Genomic DNA, 22148 nt, shown 5'->3' on the forward strand with positions numbered 1-22148 from the left:
TTCCTGCTGCTCCAGTAAACACATTTCAGCCAAACCATAAGGACATCATCAGGTCAAAATACTCCCAATGAAAAGTAAAATAAATTATGCCACTTATCCTGAAGTCACAGCAAAGGCTGCACATTCAAAAACACACCCCAAACCACCAAAGAACCGCCGTCCCCCTGCAACAAACCAGCGGTGTCCAAGCAAGTTTACTGTTACCGATGCTGTAGATACATGTGTTACTGCTCCATTTGACTTACACGTGGGACTGCAGCAAATTGAAAGGAAAATCGCATCAGGTTATGCCAAGTCAACCAGAGAAATGTATTGTGTCTCCTTAAATGCATCCTTTTCCGTGTTTCAGCTGAATAGTGCCACAGCTGCGCCGATGCTGCTGGCAGTGCTATGTGTATGTTAGGCTTTGACTTCTCAGAAGTGAGTTTCCTTGGAGGAGCTGCCCCTAGAAATGCTGATCTGTTGCTAAATGCTCAGCCCCTCCAGGGCACTTCTAAGGGATTGCCCTGAAGGTGGGAACCCCAAACTTCAATAAAGTCTTCTGGAAATTCGGGGCAAGTGCAGCACTGTCAAACAAGAGAGATTTAGACAATTTATAAGTATGAACTCACCATATGTTTTGTGAGTGTATAAAATAGCATTGTTAGCACTAATAAAACTGTCATGGTTGAAACATATGTGATTATTTGCTATATGCGGTATTCATTTATGTACATTCTGGAGAGGCGTGGGAGTGTTTACAAAAGGATTCACGTCTTACCAGCAGTGACAGCTACACTGAAAATTATCTATTATCAGACACAGGCTTTCATTTACTTTTAACTTTTTGATATTTTCATGGGTTTTTAATGCCTGAAGCTTGATTTTGGGAGTGGGAGGGAGCAAATATTTCTATTAGTGAACTTAGCTATTAAAAAGAGACACATTTCTTTGCCCTAATCAAACTATATTTTTGAACAAGTTAACCTATTCAGAAAATAATCATTCTGTGGTGTATTCAAGGTTCAGACCAATCAACTTGTAAAACTATCAAAAGGAGGGTTGGATAAGCAATATGCACTGAATATTTATCCACTGTGTGGCCTTGGAAGTGAGGGAATATGTTTGCTAACAACCTCTAGCAGGACAGAGGGGAGTTTTGCTAAGCAGCAGTTTGCTCAGAGACTCTCAGGTAACAGAGGTGGTGCAGTGCTCCCCCCCATAATCCACGAATATTCAGTAGGCAACCACCAACATTGCAGCAACCATCAATAAGAGGCATAAAAAGGACTTGGTTGTTTAATACAAACTTAGATTCTCCAGTGCTTTCAGACACACACGGAGAAGAATCCCAAGTCCTTGAAATATCTTCTCGAGGACATACCAAACAATTGCTGCTTCCTTTTACTCTGCAGCTTCCAGAGGAGGGAACTGAAAACTGTATATTCTCTAAAATGTGTTCTCCTTTGCAATTGGTCTCTTGCATTTTTCAGTGCTTTCTCTCTTTATGTTCCTTCCAGTGTGTTGCGTGCCTAACAGCATTTCAAATTTCAGAACTCAGTTGAAATATGACCTGCCAAATGCCAGTATCTTCTGTAATGACCTAAATGTTGTGTGTCCTTTTGCTGCTTTCTGATTGCAAGAGGTTAAGTTGTAATCAAATAACTATGCCTTCAACACGTCTCCAGGCAGTTCCTTTTGTTTCCTCGGTGCTTGCACTGCAGTCAGAAGAATCTACTCAAATCTTTCCTTAGCCCCATTAACTGGTGAGTGAAAAAGAGCTATGTTCTGAAATATAATTTCTTACTTCATGAATGCTAAGCTCTTTCAGAAACAGATGGAGGTTAGCTCTCTGGGAAAAAAAAAAAACAAACCCACAGCAATTTTGTGATGCTCAATATAACAATTCTTGGAGGAAGCCTCCTTTCATATTTAAAATCATTTGCTATTTAAACAAGCTGGTACATTTAGCACCACCCAGGCAATGACGAACCGCTTCTCTGGAGGTTCTGACTGCTTCTCAGACTGCCTGCTCCCTAAGCACACGTATCAGAGTCCTTGGAAAAAAATCTGTTAATATAATTTTACCTCTTTGCCAGAAAAAATGCTAATCCAGTCCTAGGAGCTCTATTTAACTTTTGCTTCAGCTATAATATTGTCAATTTAAAAGGTACTGGATTTTGGATCTCATAAGAAATCACACTGGATGGAGCATGAAATCTGGAAATCCAAGGATTTAAAGAAATTGGTTATATAAAATTCACGTTGGTATTTTTTTTCCTACAGGATGTTAGCCTTCTGATCAGCTGACATGAGCAAAAAAGGAGTCCAATAATACTGTGGAAGGTAAAACTGAGTTCAAGTGGTAATGGTGCATTTTCTACGCTTGGCACCCATTACTGTCCATAATACACATGTTTGCAATGTTTTCTGATTTCATTTACCCTGATGTAAACTCCAGAGTAGATCTGTTATGAACATGATTATTTTGGTTTTGTCCCAGTAGAAGTGAACAAAGGATTTATCCTGCTGTCTATTTCCCCCCTGTAACAACAAGGATTATTATCACAAAATGATGGAGTGCAATGTTTCTGATTATGCTAATAATAAATCCAAAAGAAATCCATCAATCTTACATGGCCATAAGCAGCAGAGCAGATTTTCTCGCATGCATGTTAAACAGCAGTTTATTCCCTTTCTTTTCCAGACAGGTTTGGAATTGTATTGCTATGTCCTTAATATTGTTGGTTTTCTTTACTTGTTGGTTTTCATTACTTATCCAGTATCAAAAACATACTAAATACTCTCATGAAACCAAATCGGGACATGATTGCAGCCCAAAGGCAAATAATTTATAACTGTGAACTACAGATGAACAAATTCTTCTTTCATGTTCACAGAGGAGCTGTTCTTGCACAAGCAGCAGTGAATGTGCTTTAAGCTGGTCTTCTCAAATACTTTAACTAGCAATAGTTTATTTTATACTGGATTTTAGCACTGCTTACAACTGCTGGGACACAGCATTCTCCATCATATTCTTTGCATAAACAATTACAAACATGTCAGAAAATTCTCTGATGATACCTTTTGCAGGAAGAACTAGTTATTCTTAGCCACTTCCTGCGTACAAATGTGATAAAACAAAATTAAATTCTATCCTGCAGTTAAATCTTAATGCAGCTTGTTTTTTTCCTTTTTTTTTTCTCTAGGAAAGATGCCTCAGGCAAGGCAAGTATATTTCAGTAAGGAAGAGATTAACATTTTCTAAAATTTCCAGTGTTTTTAATCTACTACCTTTTCCTAAATTGCTAATGCTTCTTCAAGTATTAAAGCTGAAATGGGTTCTATAAATCCACTTTCTGATTATGTGAGTTAAGCTATGCATTTGGGACCAAAAGAGGGAAAAAAAAAAAAAAAGCCTGAGTTATGTCACAAATTGCCTTTAGTGCTTCAAATTCAGACTATCAAATACAGAGGCACATTGTTCAGGATTGTTCCAGCATTAAAATAAATAGTAGTATAAGGCCCTTAGAGCTGTAAATGAATTACAGTCCTTTTGCCAGGGAGATAAGGTTTGTGAATGGAAATAGAATCTTTTATTAGACCCACCCCTATGGTCAGAAACAGTAGATAGGAAGGGGTTGTACACCAGGAAGACTTTCTCCTTTTTCTCACTGTGTCAGTTTTACCAGTAAAGACCTGCAAATTTTAGCTCATCCATGTCCTCTGACCATCACAGTTATAACCATAGTAACACAAGGCTTTTTAAAAGCAACCTGAAAACTAAAAATAAATAAAATGAAAAAAACAAGAGGACATCTTCAGCCTGCAGTGTTTTCAAACTTTCTCAGCTTTGTCAGGTACATTGAGGTTACAGTAGGACTATTCAGAATCAGTCTTCATAAATTAAGGCCTGTGTACTGCACTGCTGAGAACAAAAAAAGCCACTTTTTCCCCAGGTTTTCTTCTTGTTCTAGTAACACCAGAGGACAGGAAGGGAGCAAATTGGCCTCTGTAGAGAGGGCTTTTGTGAGGCTGCTTGCATAATTTTGCCCTGGATGGATGGATCTTTTAGGAAAGGCTATATTGGCAGACATTTCTTTACCCTTCATGCTTCTGTACAGGATTTAGAAAGTAGTCATTGTTTGTACATGTCATGCACGGTATTTGACAATAACATATTTTCCTTACAATTTAAGAAGCTGCACTGTGTCCTTCATTTCTGTTCTTTCTTTAATTCTGCTTCTTCTTTTTTTCTAGTCTCTGTCTCCATGTTTTTGCAATTTTGTCTGCTTTCCCATGAGCAAAGTTGCTACAGTATTGGTTAATATATCTTTAAAAGTGCCAGGGATTTTTGTCTCCAGGACCATCTTCTCATTTCTCCTAAATATATTTTGCTTCCTGTCCCAGAAGCACAGAAAGTAAAGCAAAATTCAAGTGTGGTGGCATAATTAGGCCACAATTTTATTAATAAAAGCCATCTGGGAACTACTGTTAATAACTTGTGCAGGATAGGTCACAGTCTCTTCCCTAATTGTTTTCACCTGCTGGAAGGCTCTTTCCTCCTTCCCTGCCACCCCACTCTGTGCCAGCTCCCTGCCCTGCAGAGCTCTCCTCCCTCAATCCTTTCCATCACTACTCCCCAGCCTAATGTTGGGGCTCTCTGATTATGCAGAGACTAAAGGCCTAGAAAAAGTAGATTTTTCCCTTCTACTGATATAGTAGGAACTCTGCTTTCTGCTGTGCTCTGATCTGATTTGACTTTATCAAGCAAGGTATGAGATTGTCATCAGGTAAGTGTCTAAAGTGGCTTTCTGTCGCCTGCTGAAATGGGCCAGTCTGAACTTACCATTTCTAGTGACCCAGCCAGGTTCCTTGAAAAGGCAGAAAAATTCACCCTGTCTCAATCAATCCAGTGATAGATGAAAATTACCTGAGGTCTCAAAATGTGGTAATGACTGCAGAAGGTGAAAAACCTATCTGGCTACAAATCTCAGTGCAATCTGAGTGTGAGGGAGATTGCACGTCTTTGCTGTTTTCTACCCTCCTTGTAATTCTTCTACCAAATTAATGTCTGAGTTACATCTAAGCCAAGTAAGCAGTGTTTTCCTGAAGTCAGGTGAAGGAACCTCCTCTTGGTTGTGGTGAAGAGTGTCCAGGACAAGGAAGTATCTTGAGGAGGAATAAGTGCCAGGTGCTGCCAGCAGCTATTCCCAGCTGCTTGCACAGGGGCTGTGAGCATCCCTGTCCACAATGCATCTTGCTGCACCCACAACAGGCTCAAACCCCAGAAAATTACTTTTACCCAAAACAATGATATATGGTTTCAGCAGCTGATGTTCATCCTTAAAAAACCCCAGCAAACCCCATGACAACACAGGGCTGGTGTAGTTAATGAGAGAGGAAGCCTGCCTGGTTTTGTAAATGTGCCCTTTCTTGGACAGAATTGCACTGCACTACCGTCTGTGCAAACTCAAACAGAAAGCTTGTAATTGAAGCAGAGAGAACAGGGAAGGAAAACATGAGAAAGAAAGCAGTTTGACCAAAGTCCTGTAGGCAGCCAGTGGCAGAGCAAGAACTAATATCCTCCGATTCCTAATCCCCGGTACTTTTCTCCTGTCATCTGAAAATGATTCATTTCAGACACTCGCTATTTGCTGGTCTCAGTGGGTTAAATTGGACCAGAACATTTCAATGAAAAACAATCATTTTTATGTTCCAAGAATCACACTGAACAATCTTGCAGCTGATGTTTCTTAGGTAATACATAGCTGTTATATGGAATGAAAGTTTGCTGTAAGTGCTTGCTGCTGAAATGTAAGAGTGAAAGATGACTTTGGAGAGCCTCAGGAGCAGCTCAGGCAATGTGTGTCCTCCCACAGATAGAACAAGGAAATTACATAGTCAGGGACAAGGCAAAAATCATAACAGTTTTTTATTAGGCTCTGTCCTCTATTTGTTAGGATTATTGCCTTCACTGTCATCAAGCCGTAAATCTGTTTTTTTCTCCTTTACCCTGTAATTACAATCTTGTTTGGGGGAAGTCATATTGTAGGGGCTGAAGAAATACCCTCAAACCCTCCCAGTACCACCAGCTTAAAGGGAAGAGATACTTTCTTTAAATAACCTTAATAATATATTTTGCTCCTAATAATATAGCACAGCAGAACTATCAAAAATATATGGCTGCAGTCTTTCTGAAATGAAAACAAGAAATTTAATTGAACATCTATCCTGGAGCTTTCTTTCATTCTCTGATAGAACATTACATGTAAAAATATCAGGATGCTATTTCAAGAACAAGATGATGTTTCATTCAGGCTGTGGGGTTTTCTCTGTACCATATGTATTCCAATTGTGCAAATGCTGGCACAACTGTAGAACTACCATCATGATGAACGGATTGTGTTAATTGGTGTTAAAGAATATTTATGCCGGATTGACTAAGTGAAAAACTTTGATTGGCCAGAGACACTCGGGTGATGATACCCAGGGAGTCTTATTAGCACTGAATTGATGTAGGAGCTTATCCTTGCAGTTGCAGGCAATCACCGTAGTGAAGGAAGTCGCAGTGTCAAACTCCCACCTTAGATTTATGATCCTGAGAGATACAAACCACACTCAATTCTGCATGGTCTGAATTACAGATGTCTGTTTAACGGGACAACACAGACCTGCTGTTACAATTGTATCTGTGATTACAACGCTCTAGAGTGTGCATTGCATTGTAATGCAGTTATTTATGCCGTGCCTTTTTGCTTAAGGCGATAATACATCAGTGCATACATGAAAGTCCAAGGAAATTGTTGTGTCTCATTACTTGAGAGAATTTTCCTTAGGAGATGCAAGAGAAACTCAGAGAAATTTAAGTTTCTCCCTGCAATCATTCAGTGGTAACTTGCACACCAGTCTTCAGAGAAGTTTTTCTTTTAGCAAAATGTGTTATTCCCGCACTAGATAGAATTGTGATGCTTCTGTGCAGTGTCTCTGGAAACTTTAACCACGTTTAGATGCACATATCTCTGAACTGCACTGAGCAGCAGAGTGAACTGCATCTCTCTTACAGAGACCAGGAAGTGTAGCCACCTAGAATACTGCTTCTTTTGTTGGCACTCCTCTAATTCATTTTTCTGTAGATCTGGTTTATAAATACAATCTCATGTATCCTGAAACACTACACATTCCATTAAGAGCCTTTTGCCTCTGTCCTTCCCTCAGATCTCCAGCAGCAAAGGGCATTGGCACTATGGAGGGGCTGTGGAATGATAGAATTTCCAATACATTTCTGGAGTCTTTCCAGGGGAGACTTTTTAAAAGCAGAGAATGTGCTTTCTGAAAAGTAATAGGTAAGTGACATCTGAGTCCTTTGTCCACCTTAGAAAAATTACCAGAAATTTCCACTTACCCTTTCACAGCACTGAGTTACTTCCCTTAAAGGTGACCTCTACCATTATGAGCCAGGTGACACTGAAAGCTACAGGGCTCTCAGGACAGACACTCAGTCATCATTTACTGTTTCCCATAGCACTTCAGCAGTTGAAAACTGCTGGTTTGATGTGACCATTGGCAAGAATTATTTGTTCAGCCTCAGTGGCACTGGCTTGACTTTGGCTGTATATCAGCCCAGACATCTTGGGAATGCCACACCAATCTGCACCCTTGACAGTGGCATTGAAGTGTGGCTGGGCCAAGCTAGGCTGGATGGGCATTTACATGGCATGGGGTAACCTTATCAGTGACACCTTAAATAAGAAAGCAACCCAAATGCTATACGGGCTTGCCAAATTTCTGTGCAAGGTCATTCCGTCTCAGTCACTACTGAAAAAATTGTTTGGCAATATTTTGCTAAAATGGAAGTTTTGGTTTAAAGTTGTTTTATTCACTGCTAATGTCTCATTAACTGGTCAAAAGCAGAGTTCCATGTTTCCTTCATACTACTTATATTTGACAGAACACAGCTGCAGGATACCTCCTCAAGTCCACTCATGCTTATCATCACTGCTAGGACTATTAATTCACTGCAGTATACTTTAATGTACTATAACATTTAGAAGTGGCATTTGGATGTGCAGTAATACTATTTTGCACAATTAACCTCTGGTTCCCTTCCATATAAGCCTGTTCTAAAGAAATATCAGTTATGCTGTGTTATTTTCAAATTATATTAAGTTTTGTGCCTTTTTCCTAATAGGTTGCCCTTTCTTCAGAGCGTAGTAACACACATTGAATCGTAATAATACTTTATTTTCCTTGCAACAAAGCAGTATAAATCACAGAGATAAAAGGAGATGAACCCATTCCCCAGCCCTAGATCAGACAACCCTTGACCACAGTTGACCACAGTTTTTAAAATGAGGTTCTAGATCCACCTGTTAGTTTTGCAAACAACAAAATGAGTCAATATAAAGAAGGAAATCTTTCTCCTTGAATAAGAAAACTTTTAAAATTCTCAGTGATCTTGCCTTCCAACCTATGCTAAAGAGTAAGTCATCCAGTTCAGGATCATTGCAAAACACAACTTTATGCTTAATTTTGTTGCCTAAGAAATGTGAACCAGAATTTTCTGTTAGAGTGTAGAGCAGAGGAAAAGTATGGAAGATGGCTTGCTTTCTAAATTTCATCTTGAGCTATTCTTTTTTCTGGAACTGATACTTTCTAGACACTTAGAGGACTAGAAAAGTATGGAATGGTCATAGAGAGATAAGTCTTTTAAATATCATGAGAATAGAGATGTGTCTCTAGAACAACATGCTCCAGCTCCATTATAGAGGGGTGGAGGTACTTAATTGTAAGAATTTTTCAGAGAAGGAATATATAATTTTTGCTTATTCAGGATATAGCAGGTGAAAATTTTAAGCTCATTCATTAATCCCACTACTGAGGAGTAACTACAGAGTCACATACAAATCTAACTGATCTCACAGATTCAACCTTCTGGTGGAGTGAACAAGAAAAAGTAGTTTTTGAGATCTATTTGATGCCTTATTGCTTTGCAGTTCTGCTCTGCACAGAACTCTTGGCAGAGGTAGAAACTTCATTTTTTGAACATGCTAAAGTTTTCTTTAAAGGCTCAGCATCTAATCATGAAGGAGAATGTTTCTTTTAGATTCTACAATCTCAAATTCCGGTCTTTTTTGCTAGCATATTTTTAAAGTACAGTAACATAGCTGGCTGTGTTATTTCAATTATAAAAATGCATCCAAGATCAGAATTTAGCCCAATGTATTTTCCCAATGTTTTATACTGCTAAAAACAATGGATTTGGCTCAGTCAAATTATGCTTTCTGTTGTTTCATGCATATGTTCAGCTGAAGACTATCAGAGTTGTATTTGAGCATCTCATTGCAGAATTTGGCCCAAGGGTTTAGAACTCCTAATATTTACAAAACAGATTGTATTCAATTTGCTGACACAAATATATAGTTTTAATACTGTGAGGCTTTAAAAATTTATATTCATGCCTAGATGCAGGATATGAGTGGAAGTTAAATGAGTAAAATCTTCTTTTCACACTGCTTATTTTGTGATAGAGCGATAGAATTCGGCAAACTGATCTCATCTGCTTCCCTCATCGCCTTGACTTTCATCCGAAGTTATCAAGGTTTTCACAAGAGCATGCTCTTAATCCTCCCTAGCTTCTTGCTAGATTTTCTAATCTTGGACTATTATGTTCAATCACATGTGAACACATTTCTCTGGCATTTGAGCTGCACAAATTCTTTTGTGTGTGGTTTCAAACAAGCTTTAATGCACCGCCAAGTTGTTCAGTTTATTCAGTCCTTTCAAATGGGGGGAAAACAAGTTCACAAAACAGCTTAGAACTGTTCCAAGGACATCGGTTATGGCAAAAGAAAGAGGTTCAAAAACATTATCAACATAGTTTTCCCCTCAGCTATACCTGGGAGAATATCTGGATTTGCCTCAAGTAACCGGAAGAAGAATCTGGGCTAATAAATTCAATCAAGATTAAGAGAGCCATCTAAGGTTTTGATTTTGCAGAGCACAGACGTGAACTGCTGCACAAAGGCACAGTTAAAAGAAATGCCTAGAATGGTCAATGTAGGAGAAGGCAGTCCAGCAGGAGAGGATGTCTGCTGGATGGCTGCCAAGCCTCTTCTGCCTGGCAGGAAAACTACGAGCAGCTCAAACACCTGTTGTCATACTGGCCAGCAGATCGGAGCTCACATGATGTGGTAAATGCACATTGCTTGCCCATTTGTAGGTTTCCAGCCCTCAGTACTCCTGAATAAAAGCACAGGAGATGGAAAGACTGACTTTCCATGTGGGGCATTGCCCAGCAGTTCACTCTGGTGCTTCAGACAATCTGCACCCATGAAGATGTGGCAACTTGGAGTTCCCACATGGGTCTCGGAGAGGAAGGCTGCTCTTGAGGTTCAGGCCCAGAAATAGTGCTTGAGAGATATTGGGTGAGGGCTGCACCATGGTTGTGCTGGATGGCCTTGGGCAGGATATGGAGGGTTCTTTGTGCAGTTATCTACTCCATCACAAGGCAGACATTACCTGCTGCTGAATCCCAGAGTTCAACAGTGTTTCTGATGCAGACGAGCAGATGCAGTGCAAGATGGCAGCAAGAGGAAACCCCAACTGCTTTGAGGTTTCAGTATCTGTTCTCTACAGTGGCATCATAAATTCACACAGACATAGGAAACAACATCCCAACAGCTGGATAATGTGAATTCCAGAGTAATGTCAGCCATTCAAAGTAGATGCTTTTGTCTTTTTCTTCTGGACTCATCCACAGGAAAAACAAAAAACAAGTCTGGCTGGCATCTCTTCATTCCCTAATACTCTATTTGTATGAAATCTTTTTTCAAGGTTCATTAGAGCTACTTCTCTTCTTTCCCTCCCCGCTACTATCCCTTTTATCACCCTCTTTACCCACCTATCTTGCTTTTCACATTCCTCTTCCATTTTCACGTATCCTCTCTTCCCATGGCTTTGGCTATCACTTCTGAAGAGCTTGGAGGGTGTCCCTGGGGCTGACTTCTGAGCAGTGAGCTCCGATGCTTCAGGAAGGTAACTTGTCAGTAGTTTTAGACTTGACTGAAAAAACAGCAAATAACCTGAACATGATGTGATTTTTGCTTTGCACCCTTACACACACACTTTGGGATTTGAATCCTCAGTGATAATGCAGCACATAGGTTAGGTTGTGCATGTGCAGAAGCAAAGAGAGAATTTATCTTCAGATACATTAACCCACACACAAGAAATAAACACAACTTTTGCACTGTTTGCTGAAAAGAAAATTGACTGAGAAGAAAATCAACACAAAAGAGATGAGTTAGGCATAGAGAACAATCTGTGGTCTCTGTTGCAACCATGGAGCTGAGCTCAGTTGGCTTATTGGAAAGAGAGAAAGAGGAAAAAATAGAACTTGTTCTGGTAGAGAAGAGTCTCTCATGCTGCTAATCAATTCAGTGGCCAAATTTGCTATTGTGATCTGATGGTTTAGCTCTGCCAACTCTTGTAATTATCTCTATTCCCATTCTCTATTAGTGGCCTTTTCAAAGGATATGAGTTTTCACAGTGTCAGACTATGCCATGCAGTGAATACCACGCCATCAGTGCGTTGCAAACATAATACAGCATAAATGATTTACAAATATAGCCTCCTGCGACAGTAGGTGGAACACAGCAGTTATGTGTTCCTAGGCCTTAGGGTTCTGGTTTCCTAATGAGTGACCTTTCCTCCTTTCATACCATTTTCCTTGCCAATTGTGGTGTGGCAGCCCCATGCCATCTCATTAGCTGTGGGAAAATCAGAGCATGTGAAAAGATGAGGAGGCATTTAGATATCTAGAGCTGACAGGTAGCACAAAAGTGCTGGAAGAGCCAGAGGACTCTGTCCAACCATTCACTCTGCTGACTACTCCCCCAAACATCATTTCACAAGGTGCTGTTGCAGAGAAGGGCATCACAGCAGCCTACAAGCACAACACAGTGTTTGGTACAGGTCTCACAAGTGCTGCCACACAGGAGCAATATTTTCAGATGTAAACAAAACTTAAAGAAGCCACGTGACAGAGCTGTTGAAAGAGCTGCTGTGGCTGAGGGTGAGCAGGTGGTATGATTGAAGGCAAAATGAAATGTCTGCTTTGACTGAAGGGACATGTGCTGTTTTCCCAGGAAATAAAATGTGGCTCAGAGACCCTTTAAGTGCACGCAGGCATGCCAAGAACAGTATCTAAGAAATGCAACATCACACACAATATGTAAGTAATTCATCATAATATTTGAGAAAATAAGATACATCACACTAAAAATTCAAAGTGCTTCTTTTTTTAAAAATAAGAAACACAAGACTGAACGACCAGATGATTCCCAAGAGAATTTGATGATTAACTGGCTAAATCAGGACATCTGCAGGATGTAAGAATAATAGAAGGAAGCGGGAGTTTTGGCTACCACTTTTATAATTAGCAATTGTAATGATCTTAGCAGTGTCCTCCTGAAAGAACTTGAATATTCATGTTGAGGCACAGCATTCTGTTTCAGCGTTTTTGGTAACTGTAGCCACTTGCACAGAGTCAAGCACACACTCAAATCAGGAAGTCAAAATGAGTGCTCCAAATACTTTCTGTCGAAATTTGTGAGGAAAGCTGTTATTTGCATGCAGTAAGATGGGGAAGAGAAACATAGCATCCAAGAGTTCCCTTGGCATTTTCAGTTTCCTAAATAATAGCCTTACTTCTGCTTGCTTTTTTTTTTTTTTTTTTTTTTTTTTTTTTTTTTTATCCTCTGCAGATTAAATTCAGACTTGACCCAAGGAAATGCAAAACACATCTGAATCTGTAAAGTTAGATTTCATAATGTCAGGCCAGACGGTAGCCAAAGGCACCCAAAGTAGCAGTTGCTATCTATAGAAAGCCAGGCATCCATTCACTCTTCCTGACTGGATGCTAAAATTTCATAATGACCTAAGATGAGCCTGTAGGTCACACAGGGTTGTTTGTGGTCATACTTGGTTAGTAGTTCAGTGGATATTGTGACTGCTTCTCAGTTTAATCACCTTCACAAATTCATCAGGTATATGCCTGACCAAGTCCCCCTGTTTTTTCTCTGTGTTTGTTCCACAAAGAGACAAAGACCGATGGGATTCATCATCTTTGCAGGGGAACCAATTAGATCAGTCACTCCTCTGAGAGGCTGTAGAAAGAGGGGACCCCCATCTGCCTGCAGATTGATCTGGAACCCTCAAAAGGTTGCCTATGCCCATTGCATGAGGTGATGTGAGGAGAAATCACTTCCTTTGCTCTCTTTAGGCACTGGAAGATGACAACTCAAACAGGTTCTTGTCCATTTGAGTGTGTGCACGTGTGCTTTGGCTGTGGGCACCAGGCAAAGTGTGCAAAAGCCAGTTAATGACTAACACACACTAAAAAGCTTCATTATGCTTGTGAATTGCTCTCGGGCAAATGAACAGTTTGCCTTTATCCAGGACAAGAAGGAATTAATTAGCAAAGAGCCAGAAGGCAATGATCCAGGTGCACCCCACGTCCAGAGGAGTGGGCTAGCAGCTGCAGTGTGGTATCTGGGGCAGAACCAGCTTGGTAGGTTGATGCCTGGAGAAAGTTGCAGGCTGATCAGGCTTCCTATCAGTAAGATCAAACTGATTTAATTTCCTGTGCTCAGGCAACGCAGTGGCTACCCACAGAAAGACTTATTATCATCCAAATCCTATATTGGAAATCAATATATACTTTTTCTTTTCCCCTGCATCATACAAAACTTTGTGGGAATACAGCTCCTCCTGGGACTCCATTTTCCAGTTTATCTGTGGTTTTTGTTCCTTGCACACAAACTTGCTTCAGATAGAACAATGCCTGAGATAGCACCATGTCCTATGAAATGCACTCTGAGGAGACAGGTCAGCCTTCAAGCACAGAGAATATTTCAGTGGGTGCAGGTTTCTTGCCCAAGCATCCATCTGCCAGAATGGAAGTGGCACTGCTGGTGGCTTGCCTTCACAAGCAATCTGAGTTGTGACGCAGTTGGCTCCAGGAATGCTCTGTACTTTGCATAGCTGCTGCATTAATTTAACTGCTCCTCTCCACTTCAGCTTTCAGTCTAGGGTTCATTTCCATCACTGTCAAGATGCTCCTCAAGTTCCATCACCGTGAAGTTCAATTTCCTAGAGGTCCCACTCTTACCCTGGGCTGGCCTCCAAATCTTCCAGGTGCTGAAATGTTTTTAATGCTAGTGCACAAGTCTTTTCTCAATTTCTCTCTCCAGACCAAGGAAGTGCTTTAGCAGCACAACAAATACCACTGCTGATCTTCCCCTGTCATTTGGGCAGCCAGCATGTTATACCATGTTTGTTTAGCAGAGCATTTAAAATTACCCTAATTAGCTAAATACACCTAAACTAAAGAAAGCTTAGCATGTGTAAAAAAAAAAAAAAAAAAGTAATATAAATATGACAGAGAACACTCAGCAAGTTCAAAAAATTAAAACTTTATCAAAGATCTTCATCTCACAAGCCACGGCAGACTAATCTTCACAGCAGGACAAGTGTCCTTTTGATGTGTGTACCTATAAGTATGAAGTCGAGCTAAGGTGCCTTGTCTGTCAGGGAGGAAGACTGTTTAGTTGCTTAAATTTTGGCACCAACTTTGTTGAATTTTGGACAAAACTTTTATAGATAATGACTCAGATGAGCAGCAGTTTATGCTGCAACTTAAGTTCCAGCCTCCAAAATCTACTTTTTAAAGTCCAGACACATGTGTGCAGAGGAAATATATGCAAAATAGGGCAATGTCAGAGATACAAACGGCATGAAAATCCCTTTTTTTCAGCATATTAAACCCAGAGGTTTATACTTGCTCATATTTGCAGATCCATATTTTTCATTTTTTGTTTGTTGAAGACTTACTTTTAATTACACAGTAAATAGAATTTAATGTTTAAGTCTAAACTGTACGTTTTGGACTGCATTCATCTAGACAGATTTGCAAACAGCAGCAGTTGGACTCCTGAATACTGATGTGCTGATACTGGAAGAACTAGCTCAGGCACCACATTGCCTTTCCTGTATGACATGACAGCTGATGAGAAAACAAATTAGGAAGGGGTTTTGGGTTTTTGTGTGTGGTTTGTTGTTGTTGTTGTTGCTGTTGCTGTTTTAAACTGCAATAATATTTGTGCAGAGGAGGAAACAATCCAGAATTTGTGTGGTCACAAAAAACCCTATGAAATATCCTACTTGCCCTTAGATGGACCAATCATGGCCTTTAAAAGCCATCTGAACAGCAACCACAATACTCAGGGGGGCCCCTTGTCCCCAGACAGCTGCTGGCTTGGAGGTCAGTGGGAAGGAAAAGGAGGAGCATCCTGTCTGCACACATTTCCCCAGAGGAGAAGCTTTGCTGGCAAGGCCAGGAAAGATGCTTTTCAGTGATAGCTCCAGTGCTTATTGTTTCGTACAATATGGCCAGGCTTTTGAAAAGAAATACCTAGGTAGAAAGGTATTGTCTTATAGAAATGGATAATGGATTGATCTGAGCTGATAAAAGGCTTTGCCTTTGTGTAAGAAGATTAAATAATTCCCAGAATATGCTGCCCAATAAAACCTCTATGCATTGAATATTTACAAGGCAATTGGGTTATAAAGCTGCAGCAAAGTGCCACCAGTCTCTTGGATTACCTCATTTGGGAATGCTGAGGGTCTTCACAATTCTACAAGTGCAAAGATGCAGCAAGCAGACTGATGTTTGAAAGGTGTCTCTCCAAATAATAAGGTGCAATGAGTTTTTAGTGCAGGATTTTGTTGCAGGATTTTTTGTATCGCTATTTGTCTGCTCTCCTTTTAGCTCAAATATTACGAGATTAAAAAAACAAGAGAAGTGACAGCAAAGAGATTTTTGTGAGTGTTATGACATTGATTCATGAACACGTCTGATCTCACACAGTTCATGGGGAGACATAAAGGCAAGAAAGACATGAACCCTGAATCTGAATTTCAATATAGGATTACTATTACATGTAAGGAATGGTTCATGTAAAAAATAAAAAAAAGCCAAGGAATATGATAGAATTCCTATGCACCAAAGAGGATATGGGATAACCCAAAGAATAGTAAGATTCCTTAATCAACTTACAGCTCGTGGTGTCAAAAACATGAGACGTCTGATCAAACAGTCCATTATTTTAACAACTGCTCTCAGAGCTGGAGGTATACAAGGTGAGCTCATCTCACACTGCAGGATGGCTCGTCATCTGGGCCACCCATAGGGCTGGGGACCTCAGCCTCCACCCAGAAACTGCCTTCAGGATTAAGGTGAGGACTCAAGGAGGCACAGAGAGACAGCTCCAGGAACACTGGCATTGCAGAAGTCATAACCAGGGGAGCACAGCATTGCACCAACATGGTTTTCTCCACACCTTTCTCATCTGGGCCAAACACAGTGCTGGGGACTTTGATGTCAGCCCTGAGCTGCCACTAGGATTAGGGTGAGGTGTTCCAAAATCTTTGGAATTATTCTTCCCGTTGTACAACAGGGGATTTTTAACTTGATTTTCTTCTTTTTTTAAAGAAAAAACCAATATGATCTGAATAGGTCTTTAAACCCCTTGCTGCTTGATGGATGTTTTTCCCCTCACCCTGAGCATTTTCCTGTATATATAGCATCACACCCCGGGAACATGTCTCCTATTGCCACGCATGCTGGCATTTTGGCCTCTTCCAGATGCAGCTTTCTTGATCTTGTCACTAGGATTCCCATCCTTTACACCTGCTTTCTCAGTTAGCACTGCCAAGCAGGGGAAGCAGTGGGCTTGCCTGATTGCCCAGAGCGGCCTGGCATCGCTTCCCTTGTCTCCCTAACAGATCTGCAGTGCTGCTCCCTTAGCTTTCTCTTCTCCAGGAGAACTTTTCTAGATTGTGTCTGCCTTGAGGTGACCAAGTATGAGCTGGCTGAAATCCAACTCTCCTGTTGCAGCTGACAGATGGAGGGGTGCTCCCCAGGACCTCCAGCAGTACAAACCCTTTCAATTTTTGCATCTTCTTATGAGCCTACTTCATTGAACAGTGTCTGTAAGTGTATATTAATGTTCCAAACTACATGAGCAAGGTGTTGAACAACCTGCAATTCTTTGTCTGTCTTTTGACTGAAGAAACCAGCCAGACAAACCCCAGGAGTGCCATGTTGTGTTGGACCGTTCTTCTATATGCCCTTCCCTTATACTGGACTTTCCCCATCTCTCCCTGGAGACGAATAAAGCAGTGCTAGCTCATCTGGGGATTGTCTTTTTTTACCACTCACTGGCAGCATTTTGTAAAATCTTCTATGGGAAAGGACACATTTTTTCTTGCTGGTGACCACTCTAACGCATGCTGCTGCTTTCTTGTAATGTCTTGAAAAAGGGTATTTTAGCCCTGGGAATACTCATTTACTGGAGCAGAAATACCAATAAGGCGTCACCTTAGCTAATGGTCATAGCAATGTCGGTCAGTGGGTGAAGCAAGAATGTTCGTGGATAATTTAACTCCCTACATGGGCACACTTTGGCCAGGGAGTAAAAGAGCATTTTAAATAAGGATAGTCCATTGACTCTGAGGTAGTTTTCTGCACAGATAAACAGAAGATTGACATGCCAGGGTCAAAGCACAGTCTTTTGCTCCTCAAGCTGGCATAATTTAAGAGCAAAGGAATGCAAAGGGAAAGCACCATGCTGGATCGCCTGACAGTAACTTATCTAAGAGCTCAGCTGGGAAAATATTTCAGGGTGAATACTTTTTTAATGCATTTGCCTCTTTTCCATTTGTAAATTGTATATAAACATGTTTTTGCAAGACTGTTTGTCATTCAGAATGATTTACATTGAGTGAAGCTCAAGTTTAGGCCCATTCACAGGAAGCTCATTGCAGCTTTTCAAAGAAGAAATTCAGTCTGATCCAATTTAACACAGAGATCACAAGGCGTGCCTTCTTGCCTCAATTGGATAATTCTTTGATTTAGTTTTTTGATGTGAATATCAATTATTCATTTGAATTTTAACATTCTAGTAGTATTTGATGCTATTATAATGGTATATGCTGTTTCGGCAAATATTTCTGTACAGATATTACTTGTGAGAAAATTTACGGCGTGAAAATGAAAACCAAGAAAAAGCAGAGTCCCTTTCAAAATACAGATGAATATTCATAAAAGCATTACAGTATTTGCCTCCCTCTGATGTTTAGTGTTGTTCATTCATCCAAAGTTGGAAGGATATAAGCTGAGACATGATACTTCAAGAGAGCAGTTAAATGAGGAACTGGGGAGATTAAGTTATAAGATGATTGTAAAACTCCTGGACATTTTGGGGCTGCAAAACCTTTTTGAAAGATGAGAGAAAATACCACTGGGTGTAATATACAAAACTAGCTCAGAAAACAGGACGTTCAGATGCAGATTACTTCGAGAGCCGTGGTCCAACTGTACCTTGGAAACAGGAGTGGATGGAGCATAATGAGATAACAGAAATCTCAGTAAGCTTAATTTTTAATCAACTGTGAGGGCCTACTTCTAATGTGACAACATGCAGAAGTCTACACTGGAGCCTGATACAACAATGGGTGAGTAAAATACTTTACAGGGAAAAAAAAATCAAGGAGGAAACTATATGTCCCAATCTCTCAGGAGGCTGCTTTCACGAGAGGTGACTTAGTTGAACAACCAGGAACATAGCTCTAATGGCAAAGCCACTCAAGGATGTATTGATGAAAATGTTTTGAAGTATTTGGTGTTTTTCTGGTCTCTGATTTTTATTTTGTTCTTCTTTGTTTTCTTCTGCCTAGGATAAAGTGTTTGGGGTAGCCTCTCAAATGCAAAGGAGCTATGTGCACCATACAAAGGTCTTCATCACAAGGTTTGAAAAAGTCAGATGCAGTAAGACTTTACCAGGGTTGCACTCTGGAATTGTCAGCATTTTGAGCCCTAAGTGGTAAAAGTGAAATACTTGTGTAATTAAACATTTGGTTAAACCTCTTAGAAACCATCAGCTAGGGGAATGTCTAATCAGTTACCTGTTTTAATACAGCTGCAAGAAAAGTGAGTGGCTCTGATTTCTCTCACATATGGGGGAGTTGCTACCATAGTTTCACCTCTACACCCCAAAGATGGAGCACAGGCACCTGGGAGGAGCAGAACTGCCTCAACTCTTCTTGTTCTGCTGGAAATATTATGTATCTGCAGGAGCAACTGCTGCAAGAAAAGAGATGCTGAAAAAAGGGAGGAAGCAAAAACCAAAGTAACAAAGAATACATATGATAGGTATAGAAGGACGGGCAGAACGGCTTCAGACAAAAAGCCTGGAGAGTTTTTGGGCTGGGTGCTAGTTCAAAGAGATTCTTTGCTCACTGCTCGGTGCTTTTGTTGCTGTTGTTTGATTCCTGCCATTAGTCAGGGAAAGTAGATTAGAATGCATAACATATATCTAGATTCAGCATGAATTTCCCTTTCTATCATACAGCACTTCAGCTGAGTGTTTGGATGAACACACAAGTTAACCTCCCTGGTAACTGAAGGAAATGCAGCTACTGTCCTCCACCGAAGAGAGCCACAAGAAGCCATTAATTTCCTTTATGTAACCAGGCAAATGATTTGAAAATTTCCAGCTGGTGTGTTTGAACCTCATTCTGCCCTGAATTCAGGATTTAGCTGCCCCAGACCCCTGCTTCACTGGTGTTTCATCAGCTGGTATTCTGAAAGCTGCTTTTTCATGACACTGAGTTAAATTTGCAATAAACCAGTCATTCTTCAGGAGATCAAACATATAAAAAATAAAAAATAGATCTTCTGAGATCCAAAGATGTCAGCATTATTTTGATCCTGTGAATTTGTGCTTGTATCTCTTCTATGTCCTTTTTCTAAGGTTTCTATTTCTCACCCCTCTGTTTAAGTCTGAGGGATGCAGGTAAAGCTACCCCTTCACCTTCCCTCTTCACACAATAAACACTGAATGAAGTTCATGCTACAAGCATTGGCAGTAGAATCTCTCGCTCCCCAGTAAAAGAGATTAAAAGTGTCTCTTGGCACATCTCATCGGGGGACTTCTTTTATCCCTTGAATCAACAGAAGCTTTGGATCAACAAAAAGAACGGAAGAGGTGTGTTTTTACCTCATGCCAGCCTATCCTGCTTTCCATCTTCAGAAAATTGTTCTTTAGCTCTCCAAAGGATACTCAGCACTTGGGTAACCATTTGTTTCTGCTTTATCTTGACAGTACAAACCAGAACAACAATAACCCTGGATGCAGAAGGACTCAAAATCATCCATGCTTTTATTATTATTATTCCATATACATGATATATTGTATTAAAAATCTGCACAAACCATCATGTTATCAGATATGAAGTAGTATTCTTCTTCAAGGTTATGTTTAGCATTTCTCAATCGTAGCTTTTAATCAGAAATTTCTGGCTGTCCAGAAAAAAGTATCTCCTTGGTGGATATTCTCTTATCTTTATGAAATGTCTTTCTTGAACCATAGTTTCACACACACTCTAAGACTCTGAAAGAGTGGTTTAACCTTCTGTCCCTTCCCACAGTCACTCATTTACACATCACGCTTTTAAGCCTATGTTGGCAGGGCTATTTAAAGGTTTTGCATTGAACTAGATAGGAGAACTAGGGAACACATAACAGGAAACTGCCTTTTTTCATTGGCAGTTCTAAGCATTCAAATTATACATGGGATTATGGTTACAGTAAGTTTTCTTGAGCTGACATAAGACAAACTCGCAGTTTGCCCTTGCTGTGCTCTAGTCTTATCTGACATGAATAAGCACAACTACAAAGCCATACGGTTTTTCAACATTACTGTAACTCTGCTGAAAGACAGGATATGGGATCTGTCCTGCAGCAGAGTGGGAGAAGTTCTCCTGGGTTTTATTTTTTGGTTTTCTTTGGGTTCTGATTTTCTTTTTTAAATTTTGAGGAGCAAAGCAGCAATTTCCTGCCCCATTCCCCCAAAAGAAATGCTTTCGAATCAGCAAAGAGCTAGCTGTTCTCCCAGATTTGTGTTCTCCTCTTTGTTTGTGTTTCTCTTTCCATTACATATTTTTGTTCCCTAACCTGCTGTTATGGGTTAACACAGTTTGGCTTTCAGTTAAAGAAGAATATGGACTATTGCCTTGTTAGGACCTTGGATTTCTTTAGAAAAGCCAAGGACCTATCAAGGGCCAGTTCTTGACTATTGGCATGTGGTTTGACCACTGAGAAAACAAAATGAGACTTTTGGTAATAGCCATATAAAACTGAGGCTTTGTTCAAGCCTTCCTTCTCTTTTCTCCCGGTGAGCCACCAGGTGACATCGTGGGCAGCAGCGGGGCCCGCCTCAGGCCCGCTCCGCCTTGGGCAGCTGGGCCGGGCCTGGCCGGGTCTCCGGGAGCCGCGGCTGTGGGGAGCGGCCCGGCCCGGGCGGCTGAGCCCCTCTTCTCCCGGGCTGAGCCCCTCTTCTCCCCGGCTGAGCCCCTCTTCTCCCGGCTGAGCCCCTTCTCTCCCGGCTGAGCCCCTCTTCTCCCCGGCTGAGCCCCTCTTCTCCCCGGCTGAGCCCCTCGTCTCCCCGGCTGAGCCCCTTTTCTCCCGGCTGAGCCCCTTTTCTCCCCGGCTGAGCCCCTCTTCTCCCGGCTGAGCCCCTCTTCTCTCCCGGCTGAGCCCCTCTTCTCCCCAGCTGAGCCCCTTTTCTCCCGACTGAGCCCCTTTTCTCCCTGGCTGAGCCCCTTTTCTCCCCGGCTGAGCCCCTCTTCTCCCGACTGAGCCCCTTTTCTCCCTGGCTGAGCCCCTTCTCTCCCGGCTGAGCCCCTTCTCTCCCGGCTGAGCCCCTTGTCTCCCCGGCTGTCCCGGGGCAGATGGGGGCTCTGGCTGGGCAGGCCTGGCCGTGTGCTGGAGGCCGCGGCAGAGGGGCCAGGCCATGGCCGGGCCCGGGAGCAGCCGGCAGCGAGGAAAAGGCGCTTGCACACTCTGAGGGCAGCCCCGAGCTGAGCTACCTTAGATCAGATCGAGGGGAGGAAATGAAGGCATCCACCAGCCTCCTCCACCGGCGTGGCTTTGAGATCTTCGAAACTGCCGCCTGGCAGAGACCACATGAGCACCGCAGGCCTGGGCAAGCTTTAACTCTTTCCTGCCAGCAAATGGAACTCCCGGAGCACCAGCCCTTTCCTG

Source organism: Prinia subflava, chromosome 1 (assembly GCF_021018805.1).
Source record: "Prinia subflava isolate CZ2003 ecotype Zambia chromosome 1, Cam_Psub_1.2, whole genome shotgun sequence".
In the NCBI taxonomy this organism is placed as follows: domain Eukaryota; kingdom Metazoa; phylum Chordata; class Aves; order Passeriformes; family Cisticolidae; genus Prinia; species Prinia subflava.